We start from the raw sequence: 15,281 nt of genomic DNA on the forward strand, positions 1-15,281 counted from the left end.
GCGGACCTGGAAGGAGAGAGAAATGTGCCAGTTTAGAAAAAGCATCTACCGTAACCATAATGCAGGTACAGGATTCCGAGACCGGCAGATCGACAATGAAATCGGTAGATATAAGAACCCATGGGCGAGTAGGAAGTTCGAACTGAGTGAGCAGACCCAAAGGTTTTCCCAGGCGATATTTGGCTCTGGAACAAATTGGACAAGCCTTGACATACTCATATGTCTCCTTTCTAGCGTTTGGCCAAAGAAACGTTCTAGAGAGGAGCTCAAAGGTATTCTCGGCCCCTCTATGGCCGGCCGAGCGAGAGTCATGACTCCACTTAAGGATTCTAGAACGAAGAGGACCTTCAGGAATGTAAAATTTCTGTTTGTAGAAAAGCCAGTCTCCTCTTTGTTGAAAGGGAGAGGTAAGACGTGGGGGTAGTTGGGCTTTTCCTGAATGAGGGTAGTCTTCACCTCTTTAAGGAAAGAACCAACAAAAGCCAGGATTTGATTGCGGTTGAACATGGACTCCTTCTTGATTGCCATGTGTTCCTTGGTGGAGTCTTTACGCGACAAGGCATCCGCCAGACTATTCACCATTCCAGCACAGTAGTCCAATTGTTGTCTTATTCCATAAACACTATACGTGTTATCAGGATTGTTTGCTGCATTTCTGTGAAGTACTCACATTTGCATACACAATGGGTCTGTACTGTGTAAGTAAATGTTGTCAACAATTGGTGGTAATTGAAAAAGAATATTCATTGCTACATTTGCGTAGCAACTTACACCAACTATATTTGATATTTCAGAGTTTAAATGGACCAGGTAGTTCTGTATCTGACTGCTTTTTTTGGAGTTTGTTTTCCTCCTTTGAAGAAGTACATGGTTTACTTTCCCTACTTGATTCTTTTTTGCTTGTGGTACTTGATGAAGTATTACTTTTTTTTTACTCTCTTTGGAGGATTTGCAGTGACATCCTGTTGCATTTCTGTTTGATTTATTTTTCTTTTATAACGTTTTACTTTTTGTGGAACAGAATATGTGCTTAGATGGGGGTGTATAGTGAGCGAAGTCTATTGTATTCTAAAATGCAAGGAATATCAGCGTTTATTTTACTTGCATCAAAGTTGATTAGAAATAGACCATCAAGTGTACGTAAGCATGATAGTGCTACGTAGCTCATGCCTTCTTTAAAGACTGTGTTACCAATATCTATCATTGCTTTGTCTAGGTCAGACCTTGTGATTTATGAATCGTGACTGCGTGTGCAAGAGTTAGGAAAATTGTTCTCTCCGTACATACATGTCTTTGAAGAGAAGGAGTCGAGCTGCTGAGCATCCTATCCTTTTTACTTCTGAAAGTTTGTCAAAGAGTATATTGACAAACTGAATTTTGTTGTCACGTGGGTGTGTTCGAAAGCCAACAACTGTACCCATTGCTCCATTAACTAGTCCTTGGTCCACGTCAAGGATACGTTTAAGCATTACTCTGCAATTTAAGGATCATTTTAATATCTTTTCTAAGCCTGCTGTGTTTGAGATTGATTTTTCTAAACTATTTAGTCTCGTTGTGGCTTGGTCACACATGCGTAGTGTCATACCATGTACATCTAGTTTGTCTGTGGCGCTAATTTACATTATTGGTTGCATTTCTTTACTTAACATTATTTCATTGAATTTGAAACAGCTTGCAAGAGTTGGCATTAAGGCCATACAATTGACATTTTTGAGGGCTAATTGTTCCACAACATCTGTAGCACATGCATTATCGCCATAAAGTGCATTCATTTGCCGGGTTTTCAATATTGCTTCTGCTTCTTTAGAAAGTATACCAACTCTGATACTTTAAGATGTTGGCATAAGTGAGATCTGCAGATTTCCGCATGTTTTCTGTTAATTCTCTGTATTGGAAATATTGCCAAAGGTTGACATTTCCAATGCTGCCAACAGTTTTACGGCAGAGTTGGTGTCCTAATGTTTTAAAAATAGGCTCCCCTTTTACTGGTGTCAATTGAAGAAGATCTCCGAAAACAATAATGTGTTTTCCTGAAAAGAGCTCTTCATAGTTTGTTTTGAGTACTTCTTGTAAACTGAGGTGAATCAAAACAAACATTAGGTTGGAGACCATGCTCACTTCATCTATTAGTATCATTTTCATTTGTTTCAATACTCTGCGTAGTTCCATTGCAGCTTCTGCAGAAAGTTTGTAATAGTCTAATTTGTTCTGGTGTTCTACTGGCAATAGTAGTAATCGGTGTAAAGTGACACCACCTATGTTGTAGGCAGCAAAACCTGTGGGGGCAGTAACAACAGCTGACAGTTTGTTGTTTGTCAATTGCTGAAGGAACTTACTGATGATTTTGATTAGGAATGTTTTGCCAGAACCAGCTTCACCACTGACGTACAGTAGTATAGGTTTACAATTATAACAGGAACATTCTTTATTTTCATTTTGTACACCATGTGCAATTTGTTTTGTTACTTCTTGAAAAATGCTAAGTTGTTCATTGTTTGGTTTTGATTGTACTATAGTTAAGTCTTCTTTATCTTCATACTGACACATGGTGTTTTCTACTTCTATCATAGCTAATTCTGCCTCATTTATTATTAGTGGTTCTTCCAGTGGTTCTTGGCTTCCTGTTACAGAAGGTTGACTACTGTCAGGAGTGTCCTTATCTAGTTGGGCTTGGAGTTCTTCCTCGTGTTGCTGTTCATTGTGAAACATTGTTTTGTATTGTCTAAAGTTTACATCAGTTATAGTGCTTTCATTTGCTTTGAAAGCATCTTCATATGAGTCATAGTTATATAGTATTTCTTCTTCTTTTCTCCATGGTTTACAGAGTTGTAGCAGGGACATGTAATATACTTCTTTATTTTGAGGAGTGTTTAATGACAATTTGATATGATTAATTACATTTGGTTTAGTGAGTTTAACTAAGCTGCCTTCACAGTTTGTCACTCTGTATTTACTTTTGTTTTCATCAGGTTTTATATTATTTGTGTATGTGTAGTTTTGGGCTATGTGGTATAGACACATGGTTTCCAAAGTATTACTTCTGTTTGGGTAATATGTGTCCAATAAATAGTTTTTTAAAATGTCTTGGCTGTTGGGATCACGTTTGGCTATTGTTTCTATATATCTGTATGATTTTAGAACTCTTTTTCTAGATTTAGCTGGACCAAGACTTAGACATACTATATTTTCAGATTTACCATACAATGCAGTACCAGATAAATGATCAGCTGCTTCATATGATCCACATTCTCTTTGGGAGAGCATTTTTATGCCCAAGTTGTATAATTTCTGAGACACTGTTTTATCTGATGGCAGGTCATTCCAGAGGTCTTGGAGCTCTGTCTTTTCTGCTTTGGTTAAGTATGCTGTGACATATCATGCAACTGCAGTAGAATTGTCTGCAATGTACTGCACATCTATGTTTGCATTCCATAAGTGGGCAATAATTGCATTATAATCATTGATATACTTTTCTTCTTCTTTTTATGTAATATGTATTTTTAGGTGACTTACCTTTAACACTATGTCTAACTGAAGACATGAGGTTGTTCACTTGACCTGTATTTGTAACTGGTCTAGGGAAACCAAATCGGCATTTGGTGTAATATTTCCCTTTGTTTTTGTATTTGCCACGACTATATTTTCCACATTTGTGTCTTTGAAATTGTAAAATTTGTACATGAAGATCACTATTTGTGGCTCCTGATGGAATTTCACAAGTGAAATATTTGTCAATAGACTGTAAAACAGTGGCACCATGGTCTTGACCAAATTTAGGAGCATCTTTAATCCATAAAAGCATGTGGATATGTGGCGCTCCTCTGGCTTGGTATTCTTTTCTCCAAAAGAAGTGTTGCACTTCTCCAAGGGGAGGAACAGTTTTATTACAAATAAAATGTAGCATAGCAATGTAGCGATGGTGAAAATATCTTGAAACATTAACAGGATCCAAAGAACAAAGTTCTCCTTGTGTTAGTATATCTATGTTTGTTTTGTTTTTGTTTGATATGCGTAGGAAATCATGTAAATCTTCCCATGCATATTCTGCACAACTTAATGTAACAAACCAAGTGGGTGGGCCAAGGTTTCTGATCATACAACGTACATCTCCATGACGTTGAAACCAGTACTCTTTAGTACGATGCATATATGCTAATAGATTTGTAATATTTGATTGTAAAACCTCATCCTTTTGTTGCACTTTTGTAATAATTGTGTAGCTGTCATATTTTGAAAGTGTGATCCTGATTTTAATATGTGTGCAACTCCGTAACATAAAGTTTCTAGTTCACTTTCAGAGAATTTTGTCTAAATCTGGGATCTTCAGAATACATCCGTAATGAGCGGTATTCTGATGCTGATATTTGAAATGGTCTATCATCGTACCTTCCTCCTTTGCCAGTAGGAAAGAGTAGAGGAAAAGCACGTGCTTCTATACTTTTTTCCCATATGCTGATTGGGGATCCTTTTGTTTGACGCATTTTCTATGGTGTCATTAGAATGCAATGGATGAATTGTATAATGGTCTAAAGTGTTTGATATTGTAGCAGGATCTAGGAGCTCAAATTGACCAGTTTCTTGTGTTTCTTGAATTATTTCAGTTGTATCCTTCAAGTTTTCTTCAATATTAATTTCTTTGTAATATTCATTATTCTCTAAGATATTGCAAGGCTTGCCTAATTTATGTAAATCTACCAGCTGTTGCCATATTTGTTTGTCTTTTGTAGGTGCTCCATTTACTAAGATAATTAAAGATTGCTGCATTGGACGTTGCACTCGTAGATTATGCACATTTTCTTTTAGATCTAATGGTAAATGAACTACTTTTCCACTAATGCCTTTTACCAATTCAGAGGGAGATCATTTTGCTGTTTTTGGTTGAAGGCGTATTATTGCTTGAAATGGGTTCACTGTTTGAATTATGATGCTCTCACATAAATTAAGTTGTTGTAGGGGTTTTGGTAGTGGGTATAATTCCAAATTATTTGTGATAGCACATGAAGGAGTTTGGTTGTTGTCAAGTTTTGTTGTGCAGTAACTGCAAATTATTAAGGGGTCAGTTATTTCGTATTTGTTTTCTGCTATAAGGTAGAGAGCTAATTCAAACCATTTAGAATCTTCATTGTCTTCTATTTTGTATGATAGGTCTATAGTTTTTGTGTTACTGTTATAAAAAGTTCTGCGGCAACATACACACACATGGTTTGGTACTTCAGCTGATGTACTTTTAAATGTTATTATTTCTTTTTTGTATCTGTTGAGTAAAAGGTTGCCATTTGTAGAAATGTTGCTAATTTGGTTTAAAGCTATTTCATTCTGTAAGTGGCTTTCACTTCCAAAATATTTTTTCTGGATATAGTCAATTTCTTCAAGTAGGTCTTTTGCTGTACCATGTAGAAGAATGTTATTTAAATTTGCTAGTGGTAAAGCAGGACTTTTAGCATAGTACAGTATATAGACTAGATTTCTTATAGTTGAATGATGTGTTGATATCCTTTTTATATTATGGAAGTTGGTTTTACAAGTAGGTCCTGTAATGCAGGCCAATGAATGTCCTTGTAGTGCTGTGTACTTGCGCACTGGACAGGTATCCATATTTTGCAGTAGTTTAATTTTGATTTTGTCTTTGCTTTTTACATATTGATTGAGGAATTGGCGTAAAGACTTGAAAAATTGTTTGGGAATGTTACACATTGATGTGCATGGCCATTTGTACACTAGATGTTCTGATTCAGTTGAATGGAGGGGTAATTCTAAGTTTTCAGGTCATATTTTTGTAAGGAGTACTTCTTGTTCCATTATGGTATTATTCACTTTTTCATAACCTCGACCACTGCTATGTATGGCACTTGTATTTGTTTGCTTTTGTTTGCACGCTTCTTCATTAAAGTATGGTTCTGTGCTCGTAGTGTGATTCCATTCACCTCCGCATATACTTAAGAAGTTCTTTCTGTTGACATTTCGTTTATTGAGAAGTCTTTTTTGTAATTTAGTTATTAGTTTTGTTAGTGGTTTCATTTTGTTTAACAGTAAAATAAATAACTTTGTTTTGAGAAGAATTGCACTGTCTATCAACGCTTCTAAGATTAATTTCCTACGATAGGATTTAAGGGTTGAACCTGGTTTCTTTCCTGTTTTTATAAGATTTTGAAGGACTCTGTGACGGAACATTTTGGCTAAAATACTTTTCTTGGTATGCTTACTTTGAACTTTATCAAGATTTATAGAAGCAGTTTTATCTGTAGTGATAGCAGATTTTTTGTTAATTGTTTTCTGCTTTGTTTTACATTTTGATAGAGGAGGCAAAGTTTTTCCAATTGAAACTTCTTTTGTTTCACTAAATGACTGTATTAGCTGTTTTGTTTCAACTTCTTTTACACATTCCGCTAGATATGGATGCTTATGTTGGACACTTTTATTTTCATTTGCTCTACTTCTGCGTTGCTTTCTACGGACTTGACTTTTGGTAGCCATTCTTTAGGGTCTGTTGAAAAAAAATGAAGGTATGGGTTGGGGTGTTCTACAATGTATGTGTGCTGTGTGCATGAGTGTTTGAGTAAGATGATAAAGATGTATGTAATGGTGTGTGATTGTGCATTGGTATCAGGACTAACACAATGATCTACGGGGTCTGCTAGAGGGTCTGCAATATCTTCTTCTTCACTGGTATTACTGCGTTCCCCTGTTCTCCCCTCCTCCTACTCCTCACCTGATGAGGTAGAATAGTCCAACTTCTTTCTGCGGGAAAGTCCGATGTACGTTTTTTTCTTTTTTAGTAGATAGGGTCTGCCTCGTAAGGAAGCCACCGTGACTCCAAGATAGAGAGACCAACCGTGACTCCCCTCCGCGACAGCCAGAGGGGAAAAAAGCAGTTGGACAGAAAAAAAAAACCCTTGGTCAGGAGTGGGTGCAGGTGTGATGGAAATCCGCCGGATCCGCAGCGATGTCTGGTAACTTCTCTGCCGGGGATATGGGGACCATGAGGCCAACGTACCCGTGCTGACTGGCGGTCAGTGGCAGCAGGAAAGCAGGTGAAACAACACAGCGCCTGGGCGGAAGAGAGTAGAGAATACCAGGGAAGCCAGGAGAGAACCAAGAGAGCGAAGGAAGGAGCAACAGGGGAGGAGGCAACGGGAGGCAATGGGAATAGCGGAGAGAAAAAACGGGAGAGCAAGTGGGCAGAAGGGAGGAATGGAAAACAGTCGCCAGAGGGCGAAATGTAGTCACAATAGGATGGCAAACTAGCGCAGGCAACGGAACAGGAAAACAAATCAGTTGCAACGTGCAGAGCCGCCGACTGCCGTATGATGATATACGAACGGCAGCGGCCATCTTGGGAGACAACTAGACCGTGGCACACAGAAGGGAGAAAACGTGACGGAACATTGTAATGGCGTCCTTGTTTCCACCTTCTCCACAGACGCCAGTCGCCAGCAGCTGTGACAGTATGCCTCCTCCGAAGGCTTCTTCCTCCCAGCCTTCCAGGATGGAGTCGGTGAAACTTGCGTAATAATCGGGGAGAATGGATGTGAAAATGTGGTTCCCAGGTATCCTCCGAGGAAGGATAACCCTTCCAGTGTACGAGGTATTCAAGACGTCCCCGGTGATACCGGGAGTCTCGAATCTGAGAAACTTCATATTCCTCAGAGGCCGGAACAGGCAAAGTCCATAACTTGGGGGCTGCTTGCTTCCGAACATCAGACAAAAAAGGGCGTAGTAGAGATGAGTGAAACACAGGGTGAATCCGCCCGAGTCCTTTTGGCAACTTGAGACGGTATGCCACTGGATTGATCCTTGATGTTAATTCGAATGGTCCGATGTATCGGGGTGACAGCTTAGAAGGTCGGACCCAACGAGGCAGGAACTTGGTGGACAGCATGACCTTAGAGCCTTTATCCCAGGCTGGTTCCTGTTTCCGATGTTTATCGGATTGCTCCTTGTAGAGTCTTCTAGCCTTTAGAAGACTCTGACTGGCAGTGTTGTGGGCTTCCTTGATCTGCCCGAGTGTGGTCTCCAACGAAGGGATGTTAGACTCCTCCCAAAAAGCAGGTATAATGGACTGTGGGTTGAACCCATAGGTACAATAGAAAGGGCTAACACCAGTAGCAGTATGAACTGCGTTATTGTACGCAAACTCTGCTGTGGGGAGCAGGTCTACCCAGTTGTCCTGCTGCTGGTTAATGAAACACCTCAAGTATTGTTCTACGGTTCCGTTTAACCTTTCGGTCTGTCCGTTTGTCTGGGGGTGAAATCCTGACGAAAGAGCTCTCTCGATACCCAATATGTTACACAAAGCAGCCCAGAATCTGGAGGTATATTGACTTCCCCTATCGGAAACAATCTTTTGGGGAAGCGCATGCAGCCTGAAAATGTCATTAAGGTGATGTCATCTTTGATGTCTTGGGTGTTAGGCTTAGCAGTGCACGGTGGTGGCGCGAGTTATGGTTGCTTAGCTTACCATAACTGGTGAATTTCAAGGGTTTTTCGGTTTTACTTGGAACCATAACGTCCCTTTAACAACGTTTTTTCACTGAATTTCACAGGTTTTTAGTAGCGCAACTTAACCATAACGTCCCTTTAACAAAGTTTTTTTAGCGGCTGAGAAAAAAGCGAGGGGAGAAGAGGAGAGTGAGCACACAATGTCCTGAGTTTTGGTTTTGTAGTGTGAGGCCTGTGCAGTACAGAGAGCCTGGGATGGCAGAAGAGAAGTGGAGACTGCAGTAGGATTAGCGAGTTCCTTGCAGATTTTGAACAGTTCAACACAAGCGGGGGGGTGCAAGCAAAAAGCTTAACAGAGGCTAGGGCACTAAATAACCTAGAACTAGGTCAATGAACATACACAAAAATAGCAATGCCCTCTAGCCAAATATATCAAAATTTTCAACAACAAAAGAAAATGTTTTCAATCGGTATAAAACAAAAAAAAATGATTTATTCTTATTTGAATTATTCAAACAATTTGAAATCACATAACATAATTCACCTGAAACCAAATTTGCAGTACTAATTGGCAATGTAAGTTTGACACTGCTGTCATACCATTTTTTCAAACACACCTATTGCTTTCACACCACTTATACATGCCACACACATACATAGCATAACCAATCGTGATAAAAAAAACAACACACATTAAAATCATATAGAGTTGTATGTCACTGAACAAACTGGACACATATAACCAAAAAACAAATTTGTCTGTAAATGTCTACATTTTTCACTGTTTTTGTGACTGCTTAAGCTGTCGAACCCCTTCGTCTTCCCGTCCCTCCACACTCTCCTCACCTGAGTCTTCAGAGTGACCTGAGTTTCGTAGATTCCGCCGGCTCAGGTAGTCCCGTTCTTTTTTAGGTAGCACTTGCCTGTCTCGGTGAGAAGCCACAGTGACTGCTGAATAGACAGCTGTCCTGGGGCCCCTTTTCCGGAAACAGGCCGGACAAAAGGGAAAAAACCCACACGTGGGAAAAAAACCCTTAGGAGACTTCTGGCAATGAAGTAGGTGAAGATCCAAATGTAGCAGTAGGACTGGAAGCAGAGACGAGATCCACAGGGTTGAACACAGGAAATAAGTCCAATACGACAAAACTCCGATGAAAGGGAGCAGGAGAGGAGAGGATCCCTAGAAAAACGGGATCCACCAGCCGAGGTGAGAAGGAAGCCACTGAGCAACCGGCCCTAGGGAAACACAGGCGCGGTAGAAAAAGAGAGGACCTACAGGAGAGAATACAACAGAAAGAAGAAAGGGAAAAACTGGAGAACCGCGAGAGAAAAAAGCGGCAAAGAGGAGAAAAACGCCCGCCGCCGGAGCAGCGACCGAGACTAGGAGGAGGAAGCGAGAAAGTGCCGAAGGGTCGGCGAGGGAGAGACTGGAAGAGGGAGGGCCGCCGCCAGAAAAACAAACCAGCCGACAGAGAAGGAGAGGAAGCTCGTTCCCAAGGAAAAGGAACGAGCCCGCAGAAATAACCCGCCGCACGCCGAGGCGAGCAGAGGACACAGCTGGGAGAGCGCAAGAACCAGAGCCGCTGGAGCAAGGGCCAGCAAAGGGTTGAAACGCAGCGACTGCTGGGCTTGAGGGGCAGATAACTTCCGGCAGTGCTACGATAGGCCAATGACCCGAGACCAGACACAAAGAAGGGACTGCACTGCCCTACCTGCCGGGTTGCAGCCTCCAACGTGGAAGGAGCCGCCACCCCCGGTAGCAATTGCAGATGACAGTATGACCCCCTCCCCACCTAACCGCACCGGGCTTCCCTGGATAACGGCAGTGAAAAGTAGCCAGCAACCTTGGTGCATGAACCTGAGAAGCCGGTTCCCATGAGTCCTCTGACTCAGGGTATCCCTTCCAGGACAGGAGGTACTCAAGACGTCCGCGATAATACCTGGAATCACGGACATGAGATACCTCATACTCATCAGGGTCCGAGGAACGTGCCAGGGTAGATCTGGGAATGGTTCTATGGTGAAGGTCGGGACAGTAAGGTTTGAGAAGAGAGGAATGAAATACAGGGTGAATGCGGCGAAGAGAGGAAGGAAGCCGGAGGCGATAGGTGACTGGATTGACTTTAGAGAGAATAGTGAAAGGTCCCAGAAAACGAGGAGACAGTTTAGAAGGCCGTGTCCATCTGGGCAGAAACCGGGTGGACAACCACACCTGATCACCTGGCTTCCATGCTGGACATTCTTTTCGATGTTGATTGGCACAGGATTTTGTCCGTTGTCTGCTGACCTCTAGACTCCGAATAGCTGAAGTCTGGGCCTCCTTAATATTCCCTAATACCTCCTCCACCGTCGGGGAGTTGGTATAACTGGGAACCTCTGGAAACACAGCACGAGGGTGAACACCATAAGTGCAGAAGAAAGGAGAGAGTCCTGTGGCGGAATGCCTGGTATCGTTGTACGAGAACTCCACCGTAGGAAGCAGAGAGACCCAGTTGTCTTGATGTTGAGTTATGTAACACCTTAGGTATTGTTCCAGGGTCGCATTCAGGCGTTCCGTCTGACCATTGGTCTCTGGGTGAAACCCTGAAGACAGAGCTCTTTCAATGCACAAACGGTTGCAGAAGGCAATCCAAAACTTCGAGATATACTGTCTTCCCCGATCCGATATTATCTTATCGGGGAGACCGTGTAACTTGAATATGTCCCGAGAAAAAACCTCTGCCATTTTAGCAGCAGTGGGCGGACCTGGAAGGAGAGAGAAATGTGCCAGTTTAGAAAAAGCATCTACCGTAACCATAATGCAGGTACAGGATTCCGAGACCGGCAGATCGACAATGAAATCGGTAGATATAAGATCCCATGGGCGAGTAGGAAGTTCGAACTGAGTGAGCAGACCCAAAGGTTTTCCCAGGCGATATTTGGCTCTGGAACAAATTGGACAAGCCTTGACATACTCATATGTCTCCTTTCTAGCGTTTGGCCAAAGAAACGTTCTAGAGAGGAGCTCAAGGGTATTCTCGGCCCCTCTATGGCCGGCCGAGCGAGAGTCATGACTCCACTTAAGGATTCTAGAACGAAGAGGACCTTCAGGAATGTAAAATTTCTGTTTGTAGAAAAGCCAGTCTCCTCTTTGTTGAAAGGGAGAGGTAAGACGTGGGGGTAGTTGGGCTTTTCCTGAATGAGGGTAGTCTTCACCTCTTTAAGGAAAGAACCAACAAAAGCCAGGATTTGATTGCGGTTGAACATGGACTCCTTCTTGATTGCCATGTGTTCCTTGGTGGAGTCTTTACGCGACAAGGCATCCGCCAGACTATTCTGTGATCCCGGGATATACGAGACTTGGAATTCAAACTGTGCAGAAAGATGGGCCCACCTGGCCTGTCTGGAATTTGAACACTCCAACTCTCGTAGTACCTTGAGGTTCTTATGGTCTGTCCTAATCAGAAACGGATGTCTGGCTCCTAGTAGGAGATGGCGCCACTCTTCACAGGCAAGTTCCATGGCCAGTAGTTCTTTCTCCAGTACAGAATAGTTGAGCTGGCTGGGAGAAAGAGTTTTTGACATGTGTGCCATAGGGTGTTCCACACCTTGGATGGTCTGGTGCAGAACCGCTCCTACTGCGACAGCTGATGTGTCGGTCTCCAAAATAAATGGCCGTGATTGATCAGGATGCTGAAGAATGGGAGCAGTACAGAACAAACTCTTGAGATAACCGAAACTCTTCTCGGCCTCGTCCGACCAAAAAAACTGAACCGCCTCCTTCTTGAGTAGGCGCGTAATCGGGTATACAACCTCCGAAAAATTCGAGATGAATCTACGGTAGTAATTTGCTAATCCCAAGAATCTTTGGACTTCCTGAACCGAAGTAGGGGCTGGCCAATCAAGAATAGCATCCACCTTGGTTTGGTACATGGCCACCCCTTCTTCGGAAAGAATGAATCCGAGGTAGTGAACCGAGGATACCGCAAACTTGCACTTCTCGCCCTTGACTAGCAACTGATTTTCCTGAAGACGTGACGTGTTGGATATGTTCCTTCATGTTAGGGGAGAAAATCAGGATGTCGTCGAGGTATATTATGACCGAGACCGACAGCAGATCTGAAAATAACCTATCCATGAATCTCTGGAATGCAGCCGGTGCGTTCACCAAGCCAAAAGGCATCACTCTATACTCAAAAAGACCGTATGGGGTGCGAAAAGCTGTCTTACGTTCGTCCCCCTCGGTGATGCGAAGCAGATGATATGCGTTCCTGAGATCCAATTTGGTGAAGATTCGAGCCCCTTGTACCGCCTCAATAATGTCAGTTATGAGTGGCATAGGATACCGATCACGAATTGTAACCTTATTAAGGCCCCGGTAATCGATACAGGGTCTGAGATCAGTCGTGTCTTTCTTCTTGATGAAGAACAGGGAGGCGCCAGCAGGTGACTTCGAAGGTCGAATAAGACCATTCTCCAAGTTGGTATCCAGATAGCCCCTTAATACCTTCTTTTCGGCCTGAGAAAGAGAGAACATGCGCCCAAATGGAACCAATGCATTAGGTTTGAGATCGATTGAGCAGTCTTCTGGCCGATGAGGAGGTAGCCGAGCGTGGAGATTCTCTTGGAAGACCCCGGAGAATTTTGCACAAAAATTTGGAAGAGCGTGAATACCCACATGATCCTTGGAGAGAACCCTAACAGACTGTTGATCTTCCCTGGTATCGGGAGGAAGACAGTTGACCGAACAGTATGTGGAACAAAAACTCAGTCGATTTTCCGTCCAGTTGATATACAGGTTATGCCTACGCAGCCAAGGAATGTCTAGGATTATGGGGAAATGCGCGGCTCTAATAATGTCGAATTGCAGGACCTCTGTGTGTTGGTTGATGACCAAGGAGAGTTGTTCGGTAGTATGAGTGATTAGTCCGGACGACAAAGGTGTACCGTCGACTCCTTCCACTTTCTGACCCACCTTCCGGACTATCCGAGTGAGACCCATCTTGTCGGCCCACAGAATGTCCACAAAGTTCCCTGCCGCGCCGCAATCCAATAAGGCTAACGTTTCCGCCGGTACCCCTTTGAGGTTCAAGGTAACGGATAGTACCATCAGTCTAGAATCCTCTTGGGATTCTGAAGCCGACACCGAAAGTGTGACGTAGGGACGCTGAAGAAGATCTGAGTACCCCCGGCTACCAGTCCCTATTGACGCTGAGGGTAATCATTTCCCGCCTTCCTTTCTGGTACCTCAGAGCAGTCCTTTAGAACATGTTGGTCGGAACCACAATAGGGGCACAAACCTTTTTCTCTTCTTCGCCGCCTCTCAGCAGATGACAAGGGTGCCCTTGTGGCTCGGATTTGCATCGGTTCTTCGGCCTGAGTAGAAGAGAAACGTCCAGAGGGGGAGTGTGAAGGAGGGTCCACGGGATTACCTGATCCTCTTTGCTTCCGGCGTTCTGCCCTTCTCTCTTGGAGACGGAACTCGATGTGGAGAGCGGCAGCAAGTAAATCTGGAAATGTGGGAGAGCGTGGAGATCTGGCTAGCTCATCCTTGATCTCATCTCTCAACCCTCTCCGGAATACAGCATACTGAGCTTGTTCGGGCCATCCCGCCCCTGCTGCCAGAGTCTTAAAGGAGGAGATGTATGATAGCACATCTAGAGCACCCTGTCATACATCCAGCAAGTCCTCACATGCAGTAAAAGATAGTTTGGGTCGCTCGATGGTCTGTTTCAGTAGGTTCTGGAACCCAGAGAAGTCCTGTAGGATGGCATTACTGTTTGTCACTAGCGGAGTAGCCCAGACCAAAGCATTCCCCGTCATATTGGAGATAAGAAACCCCACTCTGGCTTGGTCCGTGGAGAAGGTGTGCGGTCTGAAGGTGAAGTAAACATTACAGGCCTCCAAGAATTCCTTTACCTTCTTAGGTGAGCCATCAAATTTTCCTGAAGAAAGAGCCATAGGGAGCAATTCTGGGGGATGTGATGGTTCCCTGACCGCTACCATCTGTTTGAGAAGGGCATTCTCAGTCTTGACCCCCTGTAATTCCAGTGACATGGCTTAGAAAGCCTTCCATAACTCCTGAACTTGTTCTTCGGCTGACATCTTGGTCTTTCTGGGCGTTTCAATCTGTGACTGCTTAAGCTGTCGAACCCCTTCATCTTCCCGTCCCTCCACACTCTCCTCACCTGAGTCTTCAGAGTGACCTGAGTTACGTAGATTCCACCGGCTCAGGTAGTCCCGTTCTTTTTTAGGTAGCATTTGCCTGTCTCGGTGAGAAGCCACAGTGACTGCTGAATAGACAGCCGTCCTGGGGCCCCTTTTCCGGGAACAGGCCGGACAAAAGGGAAAAACCCCACACGTGGGAAAAAAACCCTTAGGAGACTTCTGGCAATGAAGTAGGTGAAGATCCAAATGTAGCAGTAGGACTGGAAGCAGAGACGAGATCCACAGGGTTGAACACAGGAAATAAGTCCAATACGACAAAACTCTGATGAAAGGGAGCAGGAGAGGAGAGGATCCCTAGAAAAATGGGATCCACCAGCCGAGGTGAGAAGGAAGCCACTGAGCAACCGGCCCTAGGGAAACACAGGCGCGGTAGAAAAAGAGAGGACCTACAGGAGAGAATACAACAGAAAGAAGAAAGGGAAAAACTGGAGAACCACGAGAGAAAAAAGCGGCAAAGAGGAGAAAAACGCCCGCCGCCGGAGCTGCGACCGAGACAAGGAGGAGGAAGCGTGAAAGTGCCGAGAGGTCGGCGAGGGAGAGACTGGAAGAGGGAGGGCCGCCACCAGAAAAACGAACCGGCCGACAGAGAAGGAGAGGAAGCACGTTCCCAAGGAAAAGGAACGAGCCGCCAGAAA

The sequence above is a fragment of the Ambystoma mexicanum genome, chromosome 5p (genome assembly GCF_040938575.1).
Source record: "Ambystoma mexicanum isolate Mex_15411 chromosome 5p, UKY_AmexF1_1, whole genome shotgun sequence".
Lineage (NCBI taxonomy): Eukaryota > Metazoa > Chordata > Amphibia > Caudata > Ambystomatidae > Ambystoma > Ambystoma mexicanum.